Source organism: Tupaia chinensis, unplaced genomic scaffold (assembly GCF_000334495.1).
Source record: "Tupaia chinensis unplaced genomic scaffold, TupChi_1.0 Scaffold143584_1, whole genome shotgun sequence".
In the NCBI taxonomy this organism is placed as follows: domain Eukaryota; kingdom Metazoa; phylum Chordata; class Mammalia; order Scandentia; family Tupaiidae; genus Tupaia; species Tupaia belangeri.
Genome location: NW_006203430.1, coordinates 8,418,289 through 8,424,188, shown reverse-complemented (window position 1 = coordinate 8,424,188; position 5,900 = coordinate 8,418,289).

Sequence of the window (5,900 nt, the reverse complement as noted above, 5' to 3'; positions counted from 1 at the left end):
TCACGCTGCAATCCCTTCTCCTCCATTCTCCTCTCGGGATCTTGGGCACGCACGCACACGTGCCCGGCGTGAGTTTTAAGCCACCGGGTCCGGGACACGAACCGCGGTCAACTACGTGGGAGTCCAGCGACAAAGCCATTACGCTAACTGCTGGTTCCCTGTTTTTCTGAGTTTTTAAATTTCTATCTACTATTTGAACAGAATCCTAAACTTTTTCTTGGCTTTAAGTCTTAAGCAAAGTTTTCTTAACATTTTTTGATTTATTAAAGCTAAAACTGTTTTTCTTGAAATAACAAATAAATACACAAAAAACACAAAAATATATTTAAAAAAAATCTACTTAATGATCACAGTAAGCTATATAACCTCAGTTAGGTACTACTTTATATTATGTTCATTCTTCTCACTGAGTTTTATGCCTAAAGTCAGATTTGTATTCATAGATATTTTTATATCAAGTGTACTTACTATTGAAAATATTTAGTTTCATCAAGATCTTTTGGGGGGACCAGCAGTTGGTGTAATAGCTATGTCACTGGACTCGCACGTAGTTGACTGCAGTTCAAGTCCTGGACCCGAAAAAAAGAAAAAAAAAAAAAAAGGTCTTTTGTGAATCAATAAAATGTGGGGGGAAAAAAAGGAAAGCAACTGTGGATACCAGAGACAGTGTGGGAGAAGAGTGGGAAATGGTAGAGGGTGAGAGGGAGGGAATCAAAGGGGAACAAAAAGAGAAGTGAAATATATAAGAAATAAGGAATGGAAAATTATTTGTTGAAGATAACATGTATGGTAATATCTTTGATGGAGTCAATATACAATGTATTCTGGATGGAAAAACTTATGTTGTATGCTGCAATGATATAGAGTGAATGAATGTAAAATAAATAAATTTAAGATAAAAAAATTTAAAAAGGAAGAAATGAGCCTCCAGGATTATCTACATTTGTCTCTCAGCAAAGATAAGCCACTCAGAGCAAATATTTTTCCTTTGAGATTCAGGTTAACATTATATCTTATGTATGTGGCCTGGGTCTACCTTTCCAAATTATCAAGCAATCACTTTCCCAGTGCAGGTTGAAAGGACAGCCCAAAGGGCCAGATGATGGTGCAGTAATAATGCAACCAGACTCTTGTGGGAAAGGTTCTGGGTTCACTTCTCAGGACCTCCCTGAGCATGCCAGGTACACCCATCTATGTGACTATGATCTGGACTGACTGAGACTGGGAGTGGATTGGGGCATGAGGATTCTATTGGGGTACTTCTCTCTTTCTCTTTCTGTCTGCCTCTGTCTCTCTGTTTTTCTCATAAAAGAGATAAATAAATAAACTTCAAAAAAGTTTTATAAAAGCAGCTAAGGCCCAGGCTGAACACTGCCCTTTGGCAAGCTGAGGCCACATGAGAGGCCTGGGTTTGGTTTTTACACTCACCCTTAAAGCAGGCATGGGAGGTGGTGTGGTCTTATCTACTTAGGAAGCTGAGGCAAGAGGATCATAATACAGTGAGACCCTATCTTTAAAGATCACACAAAAGGCTGACCTCGTGGCCTAGTGATTAATCCCACATGGCTGGTTATGTAGTTCAAATATTGGACCCTACAGCTTAGCAAACATGCCTGACACATGTGTGTGCATGACCCAAAACCAACAGGATGGAGAAATGGAGGAGATGTGGCATGACCATATCCCATTGGAGGATAGTTTCTCCCTCTCTCTGCCTCTCCAGCTCTCTTTGGTGGGCACCTATGCCTCTGACAAATTTTTTAAAAAATCACACACACACATACATACATGCATCCACACTCCCCCCACCGAAAAAGAAAGACAGACAAAAGGAACAGAAAAAAGAAAAAGAAAGAAAGGAAGCCCAAGAGGATAGTCTGGACAAAAGTTCAAATGTTAAGAATATTAATGCAGGGCCCTCGTCCCGACATCTATGGGCCCGAAGCCCATGAACTCAGGTTAGACTGCACATGGACTGGGGAGAGATCTTCCATCAGGCCCTGGGCACTCCTGAGTAATCAGAATAGTCTCCTTTAACCTGGACTTCATCCTGGTTTCCACCTAACCTTCTAAGCAGAAGAGAGGGAGCTGTGGGTGAGAAATATGCCTCCTCTTGTTTGGAGACAGGCTTATAGCATTGTCTTCTCAGAAACAGGAAAAAGTACAGAGCAGGATGTCTGGGTTCCAGCGCCAGTCCTCCTACTAAATAGCATTGAGGCCTTGGGCAAAGGCTCAGAGCCTTGGTTTCCTCACATATAAAATGGAATCATAGCACCTTCTTTTGTTTGCTCTGAGGATTAATCCTTTTAGAGCACTTTACACACATTAAACAATAAATGTCAACTGTTTCTGTTTTTAAAGTTTATATATTTATTTCCTTCATGGTGGGGGGTACTCTTGACAGGGTCTTCACTCTGAAACCCTTTGCTCAGCACTGAACCTGGGTATACTTGGCATGTACAGGTCAAACCAGGACGTTAACCTGGAACCATCTTGCATGGTTTTCAGCATCCTGCAGGAGTACCCCTGCTTCCTGCATCACCAGGACTGGGCCAATACTTTTACTAACATCGTCAAATGAGGCCCCAAATTGAGAACACTTTATGGTTGGAAACATTTTTCATCCCGTTGGCAAATGACCTCAAAGCTTCATCTCCATCTCCACAAACCATGTGTGACAATCCTGGCCATGATCTGTAGATTCCTCCTCCCCAGCTTCCCCAAAGAGAAATAAGGGTAGGGAATGATGAGGGTCTACTGCCCTATAGTTCAGAGTGTGACTCTCAGCATTCAGACTAATTTTACCCTTCTATGAGAGAGAAAGAGAGAGAGAGACAGGTCATTTGTACAGGATCTGACCATGAGATGATCTCCTGTCCAAGCTACGGTTACAGGTGCACACAGCCACAACCAGATGTTCAAGTTGGCCCAGGAACCAACCTGGACCTCCCAGGTGTCTTCCAGCTTCCTAGGCAGTGGCACTATCTGTGTACCACCACAGCTGGATCTCAGACTGTTTTCAAGACAAATGCCTTGTACCATTTGTTTGTTTTAATATTATTTTAAAATAGGTACTATATCAGTTAGTTTTCTTAAAAAAAGAAACACTGTGAGAAAACTTAGCCACTGCTGCTCTTCATCCACCAAGTTCCCACCCTTCCCATGTCCACATGGGTAATGATGTTTGTTTTTTGTGTGTCCTTCCAGATTCTCTTTAAGTGCATATGTGAAAATACAAATACATATATTCTTATTATACTCTTTTGTAGACAATAGATATCCTTCACTTTTTTTTTTTCACTTCTCAATGTATCTTGGAGATTTCCCCATGTTATTATGTAGAGAACTTCCTCATTCTTTTGAATAGTGGCATAATATCCTCTTATGTAAGTGGCCAACCATAATTTATCCAACCATTCCTCTATTACTGATTATTAGAACAAATAGTCCAAAGGCATCTAACGTAAATGATTTCCAAACATATGACAAGATGCACACATTTTTTATGATAAAATGCAGAACCAAATTACCCTGAGATGCTATTTTTCACCTATCAATAATCCGAAGGTTTGTTAACACAGTCTGTTGATATAGCTGTGGGGAAACTGGCTCACTTACATGTTGCTAGGTATGTTTCTTAGAGAAGCATAAGCTTGTACAAGCCCTAAAGAGCAAAATATGGGGGCCAGCAGGTGGCATGGTGGTTAAGGCTCTGGACTCTCACATGGCTGAACATGGATTGAGTCCCAGGCTCGGTGGCTTAAAAACATGCCTGGTGTGTGTGTGCCCAAAATCCCGAGAGGAGAATGGAGGAGAAAGGATCGCAGTGTGGCCATACCCTTGGAGGGTTATTTCTTACTTTCCCCCTCACTGTCTCTTTGTCTCTCCCCAGGAAGTGCACGTGCCTTATGGCAAAAGATAAATAAGTAAAAATCAAAATATGACAATAGTTACAGTTATAAAAATTACCAACATATTTGTGCGTGGACCCTGCATTCCACTTCTGGGAATTCAACATACAAATTTAATAGCACAGAGGTGAAATAACATGTAAGTTACTGGCTATACAGCACAGATTATAATAGAAAAAGATTGAAAACAATTCCAATATCTTTTATGTGTTTTGTGATCCCTGTCTAAATGCCAGTTAAATCCTTCTAAATGATGAGTAATGGTTGGGATCAGAAACTTTTTCTACTTTATTTAACCTTAGTTTAACAAGTAGCAAATGGGCAGATGTATTGACTGATTTCCCTCTCTACCATACTTCTGTGTAAACACAGATTCAAAGATTAGAACTGAAGGCAAAGTCAGTGGTGGCTAAGGCTGTATGTTTGGCACTTGGTACTAATAAATCAAACACCGTAAATATAACTCTAATTATTGAGTCTAAACTGGCTCCAAGCTATAATGGACTTTTAGTGCCTATTGACTTGATAAGCATCCAAATTTTCCTGTGAGTAGAGAAACCCAGGTCATGGTGAAGAGGGTGCCCACGGCAGAAGAAAGAGTAGATTCAGAGGTCTTGAAGGAACCCAGCATGACCAGCACAGAAGTCTCCCCAGAGTGGAGCACTCAGCCTAGGCATGTGCAAGATGATCCACTCACATTCTGTAAGAAAGTATGAGCACTTCTACGGAGGTGTCTATTACATCTAAACAACTAAGCTTCACTGATTTAAAAATAGGATGAACAATAAGATGTGTCTACAACTGGTAAGTCCACACTCAAAATCTATGATAGGTGAAAACATAGAAAAGGGTCAAGTGGAGGTGCAGTGGTGGTGCAGCTAGGCCTGCATGAGAAAGTCCTGGGTTTGCATCAAGGGGGCTCCCTATCATGTCAGGTGTGGGGGCATGTCTGTGGTCCAGGCTGGCTGAGGCTGGGGGGTAAATATGACAATAGTTACAGTTATAAAAATTACCAACATATTTGTGCGTGGACCCTGCATTCCACTTCTGGGAATTCAACATACAAATTTAATAGCACAGAGGTGAAATAACATGTAAGTTACTGGCTATACAGCACAGATTATAATAGAAAAAGATTGAAAACAATTCCAATATCTTTTATGTGTTTTGTGATCCCTGTCTAAATGCCAGTTAAATCCTTCTAAATGATGAGTAATGGTTGGGATCAGAAACTTTTTCTACTTTATTTAACCTTAGTTTAACAAGTAGCAAATGGGCAGATGTATTGACTGATTTCCCTCTCTACCATACTTCTGTGTAAACACAGATTCAAAGATTAGAACTGAAGGCAAAGTCAGTGGTGGCTAAGGCTGTATGTTTGGCACTTGGTACTAATAAATCAAACACCGTAAATATAACTCTAATTATTGAGTCTAAACTGGCTCCAAGCTATAATGGACTTTTAGTGCCTATTGACTTGATAAGCATCCAAATTTTCCTGTGAGTAGAGAAACCCAGGTCATGGTGAAGAGGGTGCCCACGGCAGAAGAAAGAGTAGATTCAGAGGTCTTGAAGGAACCCAGCATGACCAGCACAGAAGTCTCCCCAGAGTGGAGCACTCAGCCTAGGCATGTGCAAGATGATCCACTCACATTCTGTAAGAAAGTATGAGCACTTCTACGGAGGTGTCTATTACATCTAAACAACTAAGCTTCACTGATTTAAAAATAGGATGAACAATAAGATGTGTCTACAACTGGTAAGTCCACACTCAAAATCTATGATAGGTGAAAACATAGAAAAGGGTCAAGTGGAGGTGCAGTGGTGGTGCAGCTAGGCCTGCATGAGAAAGTCCTGGGTTTGCATCAAGGGGGCTCCCTATCATGTCAGGTGTGGGGGCATGTCTGTGGTCCAGGCTGGCTGAGGCTGGGGGGTGGATTGCAGCATGAAGACCCTGTTAGGGGTTTCATTCTCTCTCACAGAAGAAAT